Source organism: Mytilus galloprovincialis, chromosome 3, assembly GCF_965363235.1.
Source record: "Mytilus galloprovincialis chromosome 3, xbMytGall1.hap1.1, whole genome shotgun sequence".
Classification (NCBI taxonomy): domain Eukaryota; kingdom Metazoa; phylum Mollusca; class Bivalvia; order Mytilida; family Mytilidae; genus Mytilus; species Mytilus galloprovincialis.
The window spans coordinates 5596365-5614088 of record NC_134840.1 but is presented as its reverse complement, the minus strand read 5'-3'; the positions used below and the strand labels follow the sequence as shown (position 1 = coordinate 5614088).

The 17724-nt window shown below is 30.9% G+C and overlaps 1 protein-coding gene across 1 annotated transcript in view; it reads right to left on the bottom strand.

The window, feature by feature from the left end:
• The window catches only part of LOC143067031 (voltage-gated delayed rectifier potassium channel KCNH1-like), a 78774-nt gene that overhangs the window by 37632 nt on the left and 23418 nt on the right, over positions 1–17724 (bottom strand). The gene's annotated exons all lie outside the window — the stretch shown is intronic.

The window sequence follows — 17724 nt, the reverse complement described above, 5'->3', positions numbered from 1 at the left end:
GACTAAGCTGACGACAATAAACAACTAGTGGATTACAGATTTGGCTTTAGACAGGTGGTTGTGAATCCTCAAACCTGTAGCAAACAACTATAAAGAATCAATCAAAAGGTGCTTAACTCGTCGCATTGGTATTTACAACAAAACAAATAGCAAAAAGAACCGATCTAAGAGTACTCGCAGTTAATAAAAGTTAGTTCATAACCCACAAAAATAAAAGATTGGATATCACATTTGTTATAGATGCAGTCAAAGTCCCAAACCAGTTAATATTTCTTAGAGAATTTAGTAAATGTGTGGTAACGAAATTCCTGATTTTCTGTTTCGTATTTTATTAGAAATAAAGATTTTTTCTTAATATTAATCTGGCATTACATTCTGGGTTACTAAAATTAGGTTTTGCACGTTAACATTTTTTCATGCTTAAGTATGTGCTGTCGACGTCCTTTATCCTTTATTTTAACCTATTATACCCTTTAGTAAGGATGCTGCTCCTTAAAAAGGGGAAATGCACTACTTGAAAACTAAAACCCTTATATCTCATGTTACAATGTATTAAAGGTTACTGGTATAATTGATAGGCTATATGAAATTTCACATGTTTTATTTTATTCAGACTTAAATATGCTTCTCTTCAAATTTTTCATGTAGTTCCCCTCTTTTAATAATTTTATTCCGAAAGTCCTTAATGTAGCCGCCGAGCGGCCGAGCGGTCGTTATAGTATAAGATTGATCGAAAGACTATTTGTTCATTAAAAAATGCTTGATTTGAAGACTCCTAAAATTTTCATGACATTTAAACAAGCTAAATTCAGAATAAAAATGACGCATTAAACAACATTTAAAACTCCAAGAAAATCGAAAACTGTTTTCTACTTTCAGCTTTTTCTTGTGTCTGAGAGGTTTTTAATCGATTGTCTACAATCATTCATTACTTTATTTGTAGGTAAATAATCAGGACACCTATCAATGAAGAAAAAATAGTACTTTCATTATCCTGAAATGTAAAAGCGAGTTCAAAATCAATGCTTTTACTTTTCGTTCTAGATATGCTTAGAAAATCAGAAGTTAAGTTGCTTTAGGATTTATTTAAATATCTATCGAGAATTCAATCTTACGGAAATACCTGAACCTTCAAAGGAAAATCTTTAATTGACGTCAGAATTTATCTGAATTATTTTTCAAATCAATTTTTACTTACTGTATAGTCCATCATTAAATCGATGTACTTAACGACTTAAACCCATTCTTCAATATGGAAAAAGACAACAATATTTTTCATAAAAAAGTATTAAGTCGTTTTCATTTAATAAGTATCTTTGGTCTTTTGAATATTTGTTATTGGTACACGTATCTTTCATCGAATCTTGGCAATTCCATATGCGTACGTCAAATGCGTTCGAACAACTTGATGACCTTTGGTTGCACATGTTATCTAGATGAATGTTGAAAATGGGTTAGAATACAAATAACTCAAAATATTAGCTACAGTAAATGTTTAACTTGAAATAATATAAATATAAAACAAATTAAAGTACTTTTGAAAAATTTGTTTTAAACGATATTGAGATAGTGGGATAAACCTATCGAATGCATATTTTATATGTGAATACATGAAATTAATCTCCATTTTCATTTTTCTATGTAAACTTTGCCACCTGAAATTGTCTAGTGGAGAGTTTTATTTAATTTTGTTATCAAAACACCATAACCCAGTATAATATTTCTCAATATCCTAATTAGAAAAATAACAATTATATCTAGAACCATCTTATAAAAAATAAAAAGATAAGTTCTTATTTCACAATGATCTAGTGAAAAAAAGGAAACGAATAACAGCACATGAATTATACTTCTTTATTAAATATCTTTCTAATCCTTCTTTTTCTTTCTGAATTTATGAACTAAATCATTGATGAATTGATCATTACATGGCATTTCACATACCGACCGTTGTCTCAATCCTCGATCCGTACCGGAACTTGGTCCAATATAGTGTCTTATACTATTACTAGGGCAGATATAGAAATGGAATGATCCAAGAAATTAACCAAAAAGGCTTTGGCAAATTAGACCCACTTAAACAGCATTGCTATTAAATTTATTTTTCCCGAGCTATGAGGAAAAACGTGTCTTATTCCTAATTGTGACATTCCGACTGAGTATAGATATGCATGTTGGGGTTGGCACATGCAAATATGATTGTTAATCTACTGTTGTCTAAATTTACCCTGTGGATACACCTGGTCTTGCTTCTTTTGGCATAAATGAGATTCCCTCGAGTTTTTTGTTTAACCTTGATTATCATTTTATATTTGGAGCTTTGGACATACAAATTAAACTACTGCTTCTCATTTTTCCTAATCATAATGATCCGCATATTCTTTGGAATAAAAATGGGAATATTCGCTTTTTAATTCCATGTATAACTGAAAATCTCCTCTGTACTACTAAAGGTTAACTTATTTAAATGACAGGCTAAGATTGTTGTTTATATGGTAGACTTTAGAATACATCGTTTATAGATATGATTCTGAAATATGTATGATCTTAACAACGATAATAACTTTGACATTTGTCTGAAATCGGTATAATTGAAAAAAGGAACACATTGGCGATATATAAGTCTCGTTTATATAAGTCTACAATCTGTGTGATCAGTAAACACATTATTGATATTACCTCTAACATCTTTTTAAAAAATAATCAAAAAAGACGTCTCTTTTGGGGAGATATATATAAAAAGTGAAATCATAAAAAAATTGAACTCCAAGGAAAAGTCAGCCTGTTGTAAATGGTGGATTAAACCTGGTTTTAAAGCTAGATAAACCTTTCACTTGTATGACAGTCGTATCAAATAATATACATAGATATGATCTCTATGTTTCATACGATACATAACTCGGATCAACAGTATATATCCACTTGGTTACGGGGTATTTTGAATTTGGAGGGTCACCAAAAGTGAAGGCATTACAGAATTTAAGTATAAGTTTAAACTCTTAGAAGCTTCAGGCATATACATGTTGAAAATATGTCGCACAGCCCTATGATTTTACCCTATAATAAAATAGTAGTGCCATTCTAGGATATAGTTTTTCCCGAAACTTTATAGTAAAAGTGGCACCGTTTGAGCCGTAAAGAGAGTTGCATATTTTTTTTTTATTTATTACAGAAACGTAACATTTAGCAATGGCAACCTCATTAATACTAGTCTCAAATATATATCTCAGAAACAAACATTTCATTGAAATTTATTGAAACAGAAATTTATCCTGTTGAACTTATTTTAAATAAAGCTAATACTAACAATGACCACTGCCCTTTCCTCGATTTTGATATCTATATTATAAACGGGAAGCTTTATACAAAAAATTATGATAAAAGAGATGATTTTTCATTTCCTATCGTTAATTATCCATTTTTAGTTGGTGACGTTCCCTTGTCACCATCTTATGGTGTGTATATATCTTAACTTGTATGATTCGCTCGTGTATGTAACAACGTATTAGATTTTAGCGAGAGAAATTTATGTATTACTGACAAATTATTACAGCAGGGTTTTCGATATCACAAACTATAGTCAAAACATTTACTAAAGTTTATCATCGGTATAAGGAAATAATTCGTAAATATAACTCAACATGCAGACATCTTATACGTTCAGGTATTTCACATCCAATCTTTTATGGTAATATTCTTTACAAAGCACAAAAAAGTCAGTATTCACCTCAAAAGCTTACAAAACCTTTAAACAGACTTATTAAGAAGGGATATAGTTACGATACTGTTGTCAGGATCATTAAAGATTGTATATTTTGGCTTTAATATGATTCACTTATAGGGTCTTTGCATCGGAACTAAACACATTTATTTAAAAAAAAAAAAGCAGTTGTCATGACACGGGTTATGTTCTTCTCATATATTTTATGATAGTATGATACTAAACCCCTAACGGGAGGGATTGTGCCTGATATTCATATGATGAAGACATAATCTTTCAATCAGTTTAATTGAGGTCTGGAGCTGGTATGTCAGTTAACAGCTAGTAGTCTGTTGTTATTTATGTATTATTGTCATTTTATTTATTTTCTTTTGTTATATCTTCTGACATCGGACTCGGACTTCTCTAGAACTGAATTTTAATGTGCGTATTGTTATGCGTTTACTTTTCTACATTGGTTAGAGGTATAGGGGGAGGGTTTAGATCTCATAAACATGTTTAACCCCGCCGCAATTTTGCGCCTGTCCCAAGTCAGGAGCCTCTGGCCTTTGTTAGTCTTGTATGATTTTTAATTTTCGTTTCTTGTGTATAATTCGGAGTTTAGTATGACGTCCATTATCATTGTACTAGTATACATATTTTTAAGGGGCCAGCTGAAGGACACGGGTGCGGGAGTTTCTCGCTACATTGAAGACCCATTGGTGGCCTTCGGCTGTTGTCTGCTCTATGGTCGGGTTGTTGTCGCTTTGACACATTCCCCATTTCTTTTCTCAATTTTATATCATTGATATTAGTATACAATCTGTGTGATCTAAGCAATGAACACATTATTAATATTAGTCTAAAATGTGTGTGATCTAAGCAATGAACACATCATTGATACTAGTCTCAAATATATGATCTAAGCAATGAACACATCATTGATATTATTCTAAAATTTGTGTGATCTAGGCAATGAACACAACATTGATATTAGTCTCAAATCTGTGTGATCTAAGCAATGAACACTTTATCAATATAAGTCTAAACTCTATAAGATCTAAGCAACGAACGAGCTATTAATCTGATTGACACAAAATGTATGTTAATCTGATAAATTCTATATTATTTATGCAAAAAAAAGTAATAATTCTGGGGAATTTTGTCAAAGAACGAAACATTAATATATGACTGAAATATATATGATCTAAGTAATTCAGTTACCATTATTTCTTGCACTGAAATCTTATTTCACAACTGACCAGAATGGATTGTACAATAAAAACTTAATATGGCAAATATTATAAGTTTTTGAGTATTTGTAAATATTTCCTAAGCCAATATAGAAGGCATATACAAACAAGCTTTGATAGACTTGTTCAAAGTAAACTCGTGGTTTCTTATCTTTAAAAAAATACGGCTGTTGAAAAGAACAAAAATAAGTTGAAGTAATGCATCTTAAGCCTCATTGTGGAGCCTCGATCATATTTTACCTTCCGTCTCAAGCAAATAATATGAAGAGTGTTCATTTGTTCAGGAGGTTTTCTACTTCAAAATCAAAAGGTACAACCCTTTATCATTATTCATTTAGCAAATATAGAAAGATTTAACAAAAGAGATATTAATTTATTGTTTGAAATTATTTTCGTATATAGAAATGGGTCAAGAAAAAATCCAAACAATATTTCAAAAAGGCGTAATCTAGATAGAATTCCTTGTTAATATATGCTACACGCGTTTTGTTTGATTTGAACCAATAATAGTCTATTCAAAATACTTGATAAAGCAATGATAAAACGCTGAATCACTCGGGATATGTCCTTGCAAAGAAAAGTATATTTTATATTTTATGATAAATTCGAGCTTAAACTGGTGTCTCGTTACTTTGTTAATTAGTATTTTTATTAACGTAAAGACTGATATTAAAAAAAAAATCATAAAGGTGAACGATTATTTGGGGAACTACTGTCCAGCATCCTTAAAATCAAAATCATATTTTGTAATATAGAGCAAAGGCGTTGAATTGCAAATAATCCTTGACAATTCAATTCAACTATATCAACTGGTTCTTCCAGTAAAATTTTGAACTGAAGTTTTAAACAGAATATGAAATCCTAAAATGTTCAATAGTTATAACATGTGTTGTGTACTGAACAGCAAATGTCTTAGCTTACGAAATAAACTTCAAATCAGTTGCACGCACTGACAATTTTAATAGATTTTTCATGAAAGCTATATGGATATTTCATTAATAAGGATTATTTCTATTAAAATTTCCCGACTTATTTTTTGTTTTTGTTTTAAAATCTTTCAGCGAATTTGTGTTTTATTCAGTAAAGGCTTATGTTTGCCTATCTGAATGTGTGGTGTGGAAGTATAAACCTACGGCAAATAGGCAGGAGATCACAATGGATTATTTTTACAAAAACCAAAACTAAACGAAACTACTTTATATGAGGGAATACTCAGTCAATCTATTTCTATCTTTATCACGTTTGCTATCTTTACATTTGATGTGTGATATATAAAAGGAAAAATCAACTTGCATTCCCTTACGTTTAAGTTTTATTCTGAATAATGTATTTAAGATAAGACAAGATAAGAAAATTTATTTTAAGTCGGGTTACATGAAATACTACAAATATAAGCTCTGTAGAGCTTTTTGCCGACATTAATAACAATAACAACACTTACAATATTAAGACATATAGGACATAAACAGCACACACAATAGACAATAGACAGCTATATTGCATAAGTATAAGCAATGTTCATATATATAAAAGCAAGCACAAGCAATTAAAACACTAAACTATATTATAAGCACATGCAAAGCAGACAAATAAATAAGCTTAACTAGTTCTAATCTAGTATTTCATAATATAGTTTGAGTAAACAACTTTAAGACATTACCGATTTTAAAATGTATGCTTATTTGATAATTTTGAATGTCTCAGCGATGCCCATGGCAAAATATTTGAAAAATCCAGAACGAAACGCAAACTTTGAAGCGTTGAAATAAAAGGATCAAACGTACAGTTAAACCTAGACAAGGAATCAAATATATTTATGGAGGATATGTGTACATTTCTTACTTCCAAATGATTTCCTTAGTTGTATTTCAGCAAATGCTTTCGAATCATAACCGTATGTGCATGCCAGTACAGTAGTATTGAACAAATGGACTGGTGATACCATCAGGACTTACAAACATAAAGCTTAGACCACTTGGAAGTAACTTCAAACCGTATCAATTTTACTGCAACTGATTCGTTTTTCAACAAGCAGTGGTGATGATGTTCAATATACTTTAAAATGTTCATACAAATGTTTAAAATGTTATCGAAAGAGGCTTAAAGTATAGTTAAACACGCGGAAAAGGGCATAAAGTATAGCTAAACACCTCGTGTGCTTTTAAGTATGAATCAATAGGAAAAATACAATAATTCAACTTTATAAAACTTTAATATTGAATAATGCCCTATCATTGAAATGTGATTTTTGTTTATCGGCACCAGTCATATAAGACTGAGCCATCCGTTCTTTGGTACTCTTTAATGTAGTGATGCTATATTTTACTACCATATTGACTTTAAAAAAAAAACAATTCTTTAATTTAATACCCATAAAACAGAAAATCTACTTTGTCCTGTTCAGATATAGATTAAATATTGTGTTGAGGAAAGGTTTACTGCGATATAACGTAATCATTCCTCTCAGATCAATCGTATATCTCTCCAGTGTAATTATCAATCTCACATAAACCAGTCCTGGGGGTTACAATCGATACCATAAAATGGAAACTCAAATCTTAAATTATCGGGAATTTTGGCAAAAAATGAATAGCAAAGAAAAATAAAGGAACAACATGGTAAATAACAATGAAGAAAAGGTGCCAGGTGAACAGGCCTGTCCGGGATGAATGTGTGATTCGTACTCTTAATGCAGCACACGCCTTTTTTTATGGAAAATATATCTTTATACAAGTTCACAATTTTTTTAATTTTTGAAATACTAACGCTTTTCTACCTCAGGCATAGATTATCTTAACTGGATTGGGAAAACTTTTAGGAATTTTGGTCCTCAATGCTCTTCAACTTCGTACTTTATTTGGCCTTTTTAACTTTATTGGATTCGAGCGTCACTGATGAGTCTTTTGAAAACGAAACGCACATCTGGCGTATATAAAAAAATTAGTCCTGGTATCTATGATGAGTTTATTCACAGAGATACAATGCAAAAGAACAACAACAAAATAGAAATACAAATTTCTTTCAGATAAAAAAAAAACTGTCAATTCAGAATGCTTGTTTTTTGTTACATGAATAATAATACAGTTCAAAAATCAGAATGGTTAAACATATCTTTAAACGACTAAAATAGATATGTACCAGCCTGTTGTTTTATTGCTAGGCAAGTAAATAATGTTTGTATTAACAATAGTTACACAATATGCTATTAATAAGTCAAAATATTCATTATTTATAATCGCAAAAAAGCGAAGTATTGTTTAATGACCTATCTGTTTTTATAAATAAATATCATCGAATTGATAAAGCAATTGACAACCAGGAGCATATATTACTGAATACTTTATTAGACGTGAAAGGAATCGTTTCAGGCATTGTAATATGAACTGAAATTTTATCATCTTCTATAAATAATAGATTGATAAGGCTGTCTCTTGTGGATCAATGTTAATTCAAGTGAAAATACAGTTGTAGATCAGACTATGAAATATTTTGAAAACAAAGATAAATATAAAAAAAGAAGATATTTTTTCATAAAAAACAGGCGAAAACCCTGGAAACCTTATCCAACCACAAGGTGGCTTATATCAGCAATCTAACCCAACTATAATTTTACACAGGGGGAAATGTAATATTCATTTGAGATTACAAATATAATCATGAGAGCAGCAGGAGATTTCTGAAAGTTTTATTAAGCGCCGAATAGTTTTAGGGATATTTAATATGTATGTATGATGTTGCCATGAAATTGCTAACGTTCTCTGTTTTAGGAAATGACTACAATGATTCAAATCAAACAATGAAAATCGATTTAAGAAAATTTCCATAATGCAACAGAACTTAGGTAGTAGTTAATTAGCTTTTATTCCTGATATTGAAAATTAAGTTTTATGTATAGTTTGAATTACCCGAGCCATATCCAGAAATAGAACTTCAAAACTTTTCCATTATCGTTTTTGATGAAACAAAATAAAAGAGCAGCAGAAAGAAAAAAAACCCACATAAATCGCATCAAAGTTAAATGAATATAACCCTTACAATTTTTACATCAAAGATCGAATATGACGAAGATAATTTTTAAAACACCATTCCATCTATCGTCTTGAATTTTTCGCTTGCTTCGTCTACCAAGTATAAGTTTAGTAACAAATGCTTTTAGGCGAACTGAAGTTTACTGCATGAGGTTAGTTTGTCAGTGAAAGAATATTTGTGTTATGCTAAGGTCCTATGCATTTTACTAATCTCTACTTGGCTTGGTTCGTTCTATATCATATGAATTTTTCATATCTTTATTTCTCTTAATTCATTATATATCAAAGTCACAATGTGGAAGAGGTAAATGTACAATATATGTACATTGTCGGAAAATATAAAAATTATGTGTATGAGCTTTAGAAACATGACGAAAAACGAGGCTTGCCGAGCTTTTCTCCTGTTTCGAAGCGAGTACAAATGAATTTTATATTCCCCTGTATGTACATATATTGGTTTTATCCTGAAATTTACTCCCAACACATAAAGTTTTAGTTATTAAATTCTTAATCATGGTCTCTAATGTTTCAAAGAAATCGTCAAAGTGTAAACGCGACCCCGAAGAGGTCCCCCAAATGAACTGGCATCGAAAAAGAAATGTCCGCATTATCTTTTGCTCAACATGGCAGCGGGGTAACAGGAGACTTTATTTGTACAAGTACAAATAAAGCAAAAATTTGTTTATTTACCTGTTAATTGTACAATACAAGGCTGATTGCAGGGTAAACCATTATATGTCAAAGTACGGCCTTCAATAAAGGCAACAGTAGTATATCGCTGTTCAAAAATCATAAATCGCTTGAGAGAAAACATCTCCGCGTTACAAACTCAAACCGAGGGAAACACATTAAACGACTGTCATATTCATCACAGAGTATTGTCTCATAACGAACAGCTAGCTATAAAGGGTCCCAAAATGACACGTGTAAAACAATTCAAACAGGAAAAGCAACGGTCTTATTTATATAAAAAAATGAACTACATCAACAGCGAAAACCACTGAACAACAGGTGCCAAATGTAGTTTACAAATCCCTGTTTCTTATTCCTTCTAAACCATATCAATATTACTAAAAAGTTTATTAAAGCTATAAAATCGTTAGGTAGATAAAAAGTCAAGAATTTTATATTTCACCATGCTTATTTTCTTTATTATTTATTGTTTGATAAATAAAACACCAGTATCCTATTTGTTGCTAAGCATTAGATTCTCTTGGGATGTTTTCTATTGTTAGGGAATGGTTTTTTTTCTGCTACATTTATCTTGAACTTCAAGTGCTGTCGAAATCCATAGAACATATAAAAGTGGAAATATTTCTTCGAATCGATTTTGGTTTATTTATGATGAGTTTATTTAAGTACAATACTATAAAACTAAATAACTGTATATATTATCAATATTTTTGAAAAATATCTTAAAATAAAAACATTACTGAATTGGATGTCTTTGTGGAAATGAAAATATAGAAAAATGAATGCAATTCGAAATTTGAGACCATATCGTAAAATGTAACTTATTAGGTATTCCCTTTAAACTACATACTCTTATTAGCATAGAATGTAAATTAATTTTCCATTGGATAGTGTTTAGGCTTTGACGGCGTACACACCTCAAATTACTCAGAACTTAAAACACATCCAGCCTCTCTTTTTGCGCCTGTCCCAAGTCAGGAGCCTCTGGCCTTTGTTAGTCTTGTATTATTTTAACTTTTAGTTTCTTGTGTACAATTTGGAGTTTAGTATGTTGTTCATTATCACTGAACCAGTATTTGTTTAGGGGCCAGCTGAAGGACGCCTCCGAGTGCGAGAATTTCTCGTTGCATTGAAGACTTGTTGGTGACCTTCTGCTGTTGTCTGCTCTATGGTCGGGTTGTTGTCTCTTTGGCACATTCTCCATTTCCATTCTCAATTTTAATTTGTATGACAAACACAATCAATTATTTCCCTATTTGAAACAATTAGAATCATTGCATTATTGAGACACATTAGCAGATATGTTTTTTTTTTTGTATTAAGTAATACAGTATTTTGACATTTGTAAGAATACTAATATACTGCTGTCTTGTACAAGTCGCCTGTACCAAGTCAGGAATAAATAAGTTGCTATCCATTCGTTGCCTCTTAATCTTAAGTTTTGTCACGATATCCTTCCGTAACAGAAACATACTTTCTTTTTTTTTAACAATCTTTAAGCTATTATTTCAATCGGGATTTTCATGATGATGAATCGGCGATTTGATTTTTCATGATGATGAAATGGTCGATTTGACTTTTCATGGTGAGAAATAGTCGATTTCACTTTTCATGGTGATGAAATGGTCGATTTGATTTTTCATGGTGATGAAATCGTCGATTTGACTTTTCATGGCGATGAAATGGTCGATTTTAATTTTCGGAATGATGGAGTCGGCAATTTTACTTTTCAGGATGATGGAATCGTCGATTTGACTATTTTATGTTTTCAAAGTTCTACGTTTTGCTTTTTAAAACATCCAATGCTTTTGGGATTTGCTGACTTATTATTCTAGCGACTAACATATCAGGATATTATTAAAGCCTGGCTTGACAAATACGTGTGTTGTTCGTTGCTGTTGATTCTGTGTTTGTGTGTCTGTTTTATTCTGGAGTAGTTGGTGGCTGGTGTGGTGGTATGTGTCACTGTATATTGTTTTGTTTTTGGTTATTACTGTTATCCCTTTTAACGTATCATTTATCAAAAGAAATATTTTCACTCAGTCCTTCTTTAGATTTTCCTTTCATTTTTGCAAGCCCTTTGACACATGTTTTGTGTTGTTGCTGCTTTGACTAAACCATCGTTTTACAGTTGTAATACAACATCGAACTTCATTTTTAGTTATAATGGCAATGGATATTGGAGAAATTTTAAAAATATATCTTTACAGAACAAATATGTTGAGTTTTTCCTGATTTTTGACACTTTTATATTAAATGACTATTTTAATTATGATTACTATGGTCGTTGCCAGTTTTTCAAATTAAGAGATTTCAAGCCCTTAAAAATTAGACACTAATGTGTATAAAACTTTAAATATCAAACTCTTTCAGTAATGGTAATGTGCTAACGCGATATGTATAAATAGAATAACAAGTAACACTTAATCGCAGCTCAATGAATGTCAATTGTTAAAATATACAAATAGCAGTATTCCCTATTATCTTGCCATCATTATTTAATGCCTTTCATACTTGTCCATATTATCAATGTAAGAGTAATAAGATAATTAGAAAATTGTGAGTTTTAGATAAACATCAGTCCTGACAATTCTACTATGCAACATTCGTCATACAAAATTGTAATCTTGACACAAAGAATGAGTGAGTATGATCAAATATACCAGGTATAATCTAAGCTAAAATAATCATAGTTCTTATATATTGCCGTTATTTATATGGCCCCTGCTTTTTGTTTTATTGAGATCAGGTTCGATTCAAATTAAAGGTATTTACAGTCCAAGACGTTCTTTTAGTTGCAACTATTTGAGAAAAAAGTACATACAATGGTTGCTAGCTTAAGTCTAGTTAATTTTAGACGTGAAAAAAAATTATGTAACCATATCAAAAAGTATATGACTGATTGATTCTCTTCAATTATTTGAAATGTTCTGGAACATCGTTCAACAAAGATATGACAAATTAACTTGCAAATTGCGTAAAAGTTGCTTTGCAACCTATAAATAATTAATTTCTGTTTTCTATTTGGTCTAATAATTATTTTATTTAATACATTCCAGGTTGTATCATGTTATGTGATCGATATAATAGGTATTATTCTTTGTGTCAGAATATGGAAAAGCCAATGTGGTAAACTAAAATATATGAATAAAAGAACATGTTGTGTCTGCTACTGTGAGAGAGCAGCATTATGGGAAAACAACATAAAACAACTCCTGAACTAAAACGTAAGATTAAAAGAATAAGTTGTGTCTACTACAATGAAAGAGAAGCATTACGTAAAAAATCTATAAAAAGGTATGATTAAACGGATATGTAATGCCGATTTCAATAGTAGAAAAAAAAAACAACTAAAAGACATTATAGCGGTCTCTTGACGGGTCGTGATTGTGCATGTATGTAAAATGCGCATGCGAACAAAATCCTTCTAGAAAAGACTAGTACTATTAGACATAGAAAGCAAACCAGCAATTAACAATATCTGACAAATCTGATTGCATGTACCAACTGTTAGGAAAAAGTAGAATTTCAAAAATACTGAACTCCAAGGAAAATTCAAAACGAAAAGTCTCTTAAAAATGGCAAATTCGAACACTAATAAAATTCAAACGAATGGAAAAAACTGTCATATTCCTGACTTGTTACAGCTAGTTCCTAATGTACAATAGTATAATAAGTTTAAAGCTAGCTAAATCCCTAACTGATAATTTGCTGGCTGATCTGCCCCAACTTGTGACATTTTTATCTATTATGTCTGTTTGTTTTGTTCACACATCGTTGCCAATATAATAGAATTTGATGCGACTGACATACAAGTGAGAGGTCTAGTTAGCTAAAAAAACCAGGTTCAATCCACCATTTTCTACATTAGAAAATGCCTGTACAAAGTCAGGAAAAGAATAAAAATATTTATTAAATCCAATCAAAGGCCCCGTTTCCGAGCATATACATATATTTATATATATATATATATATATAATATTGATTATACAGAAATTTAAAAGATACATTAAATTAATATAAAAAGTAAAATCACAAAAATACTGAACTCAGGGGAAAATCAATTCGGAAAGTCCATAATCATATGGCAAAATCAAATAACAAAACGCATAAAAAACGAATGGACAAGAACTTTCATATTCCTGACTTGGTACAGGCATTTTCAAATGTAGAAAATGGTGGATTGAACCTGGTTTTATAGCTAGCTAAACCTCTCACTTATATGACAGTCGCATCAAATTCCATTATATTGTCACCGATGCGTGAACAAAATAAACAGACACAATAGGTAAAAATGTCAAAAAATAGGGTACAGCAGTCAACATTGTGTTATCATCTTAATCACTATAAAAACAACAAATGTAACGAAGAAGCACAAAAAGGCATACATCAAAATTAACATCCTCATTTTGCTCATATTATACGATTTTATTTATCTATGTAAAATGCACCCATAAAGGATGGAGGGTTTTAAGTACTGGTGTAAAATTGCGTGTTTGAAATTTGCACAGGTAGACATGAAATAATTTTGTCGTTCAAAGTATGACGTAAAATAGATATAACAAAAACAGACTTAAAAGTAAAAGTAATAATAATAAATAAAATAATAGTGTGGCATAACAGTAAAAGTAATATTAATAAATAAAATAATTTTGTCATTCAAAGTATGACAAGATACATAGGTACAGAGTCACATCATAAAATAATTTTGTCGTTCAAAGTATGATGGGATACATAAGCACAGAGTTACGTCAAAAGGATACCTAAAAAAAACAGACTTAAAGACAAATCCTTCTATTCAGATCTACCAATAATATCTTCTTTATATTTTATTTTTACTTTAGGCTAGGTAAAAGCTTTAAAATAAGCAAATAAAAAAATGGGGTCACCGACCTCGTTTTCGATTTAAAACGTCATCTTTTTCACGGAATTTGGAAATTGGGACTTCTAGTCAATAGCAGAGTAATATTTTTTTAAAAGTCCGTATCCAATATAAACTTGTCTGTTTTGTTAACCTAGTTGTTAATACAAACTATTTTAATAATATCACCATTTTCTGAGTGGAAAATAATAACAATAAGTTGCAATAATAGTTTTCCCGCCTTTTTTTATTGTGAAATACTTATAAAAAAATTAAGTTTAAAAACAAATTGACCAATAATTTCTCCTTGAGTCTTCAATAGAATATACGTTGTTTATATCTAAACAAAATAAGGAAATAAAAAGATGGGGTCACCGTAATGAAAAAAGAGATATTTCTAAAAAGGGGTTAACAATTTGAATTGGCGGGAACACATTGCGCCAATTCTAAAAACAACGTCGAAAGACGTTCGGCCGGTTTAGGCTATATTCTTACAAATTAGGGACAACCCATGCAGTTCTCGTTATTTACTGTTTTGTTGTTTGTTTGTTTTAAACTACGATAAATTCACATTAATCTACACATGATAGTACTTAGTTTTCAGTCAGTATCACAGACACGTAATATAAATGCGGTGGTTGGAAAACAATGCGTTGTACAAATGTACACACCAATGCTTCTTATGAACATTTCATTTCCGGTTATTCATAGTGCTTATGTGTTGAACAGAAATTCTTTTTAAAAATAGTGAAGACATTTTTATACAATATCATTGTTCAATCAAAGTATAACTGAAAGACAAAACAGAATTTTGCTTCCGATATCATGAATTTTAATTTCGTTTAAGAATGTTGTTCCTTTTTATTTTGATGATAATTACTTAAAATCATTAAAAATCTAAGACTCCGTTTCCACTAACAATAAAGATCGATCATTTCTGAGATCGCCGATCTTAAGTTTTGCAAAAATGAGAAAGATCGATCTTCAATCGGACGTAAACATTCCGTCTCTAGATGTAGTTTTAAAAGACCGATTTTTCTTCAAGTGAAAACGCTTAAGATACATCGTGATCGACTTTTCAATCAATCAATCGATATAACATTCCAAGTATTTTATGTAGATATGAAAATAAATCTGCGCATGGTCAGTATAAATATTCTTAAAAAAACTGATTTCAGTGTTTATTCTCAAATGATTTGACAGAACGTGCCATGGAGATAATAAAAACCAAATAAATATATTCGACGTTTTTGCGTCATTCTTCTGAAAATATATTAATAAAAAAGAAAATGTGGTATGATTGCAAATAACACATTTCTCCACAAATGACCAATTGACACAGGAAATTATCAACTATGGGTCACTGTACGGCCTACAACAATGAGCAAATCCCATACCGCATATACAGCTATAAAAGGCCCCGAAAGAACAAATATAACACAATTCAAACTAGAAAATTACAAAAGCAAATAATGAAAAAAAAATATGTAACTCTTTTACAAACAACAACTACTTAATTACGGACTGCTGAGTTGAGACAGGACCCGTTTCAGCGCTCGTTTGATACCGTTACTTATTCGTTCCTTAATTGCTTATACATTGAAATACATTGCACCTATTACGAAACAAATCTTTTCAATTGTTTTCTTGTCTCTGGTGTTAGCTATGGGTTCTTAAAAGTGAAACATACCTATTAGCGCGTATGTACCAGTTTTAGCGCTAGACTGATGACCTGCTACTTATTCGCGTACAATATGTTTGTTATAGCAATAGGTCGCACCTTTTTAAACAAATCTTTTTCAATTTTTTTTCTTGCCTTTGATGCTATATCTTGGTTCTAAGAGGTAAAATAACCCTATATTAAGGCGTAAATACTCGTGTCAGTGCTCGACTGATGCCTTGTTACTTATTCGTTCCATATTCGCTTACTATACGTGGGTTATTCGGTGCACCTTTTAAAAAAATATCGTTTCAATTGTATTCATTCATTATTTTTTTTTCTGTAAATTACTCATCTTCAAACGAAAAGACTGGTATTAGCAATTCTTTGTTTTTAATTACTTATGACATGTTAATCAAAAATAAAATTAATAAATGCAGAAGCATATAATTATCTAATGAATCAAATATTTCCTTATTCAATTTTCTACGATTTTTTTGTTAACGAAATGGTTAGACCGATTATTTTAGATATGCAATGTATACTAAATGTAAGGGAGCTAGCATTTGATTTGTAAGGGGGGGCTAGGAGGAAAAATTTTGTCCTGCATTTTTTTTTTTTTTAACTGTAATCTCTGTCCTGCCTTTTTATTTTTCACTCTGTTCGGTCCTGCCTTTTTTTTTTTAGTTTATCCTGCCTTTTTTTTACCTAAATACCTAAATTGTCGTCCTGACTTTTTTTTTTGCAAGTGTCTCATCCTGCCTTTTTTTACTCAAAACTCCTGTCCTGCCTATTTTTTTCAAATTTCATCCTAGCCCCCCCCCCCCCCCCCTAAAAATTAAATGGTAGCTCCCTAAGTGTACACGTTCTTAAAAGATCGAAAACGCGAGATGCTCTTCAGAGATCGATTTTATTTCAATTCCGTGCAAGTGTTAACGGGGTCTAATTAACATCATTTCTGTTTTGATCATTCATCCTTAGGCATTTATGAATATCAAAATATTCCGTAATGTTGCTAGAAACTCAGCGTAAGTATACTCATATAGCTATCATACCGTGAGTATGAATAGAACCTAGTCCGACCTCTTTTCTCAAATCTCCAGTTAATTGATTTTTTCCATATACATTCCTCTGCAATTCATCATTCCGACAACTTTTAAACACAGGCACGATAATGTTTTTTTATACAAAAATTGCGCACCTTATACATTCATGTAAATATCAAATTTGGTAAATCGGAACAAACTCGGAATGGTCATATAAAAAAAACCTACAATGTTAGAAGCTTATATGTTAACTTCTCTAGATGTACTTTGTTTTACATGTGTGAGTCGTTAGGTTACTGTTTTGTTGGTGTTTATCAGAAAACTTATTATTATATTCATGTAAAAATGTAAATGCCGTACACATTCAAAATACGTCAGTGCAATTTGCCTTATCCATATATAGGTACGTAATGTATTGCTAAAGATACATTGAATTTTGAGGACATGACCAGAATGATTGATGATTTTCGTACGAAAGTCTAT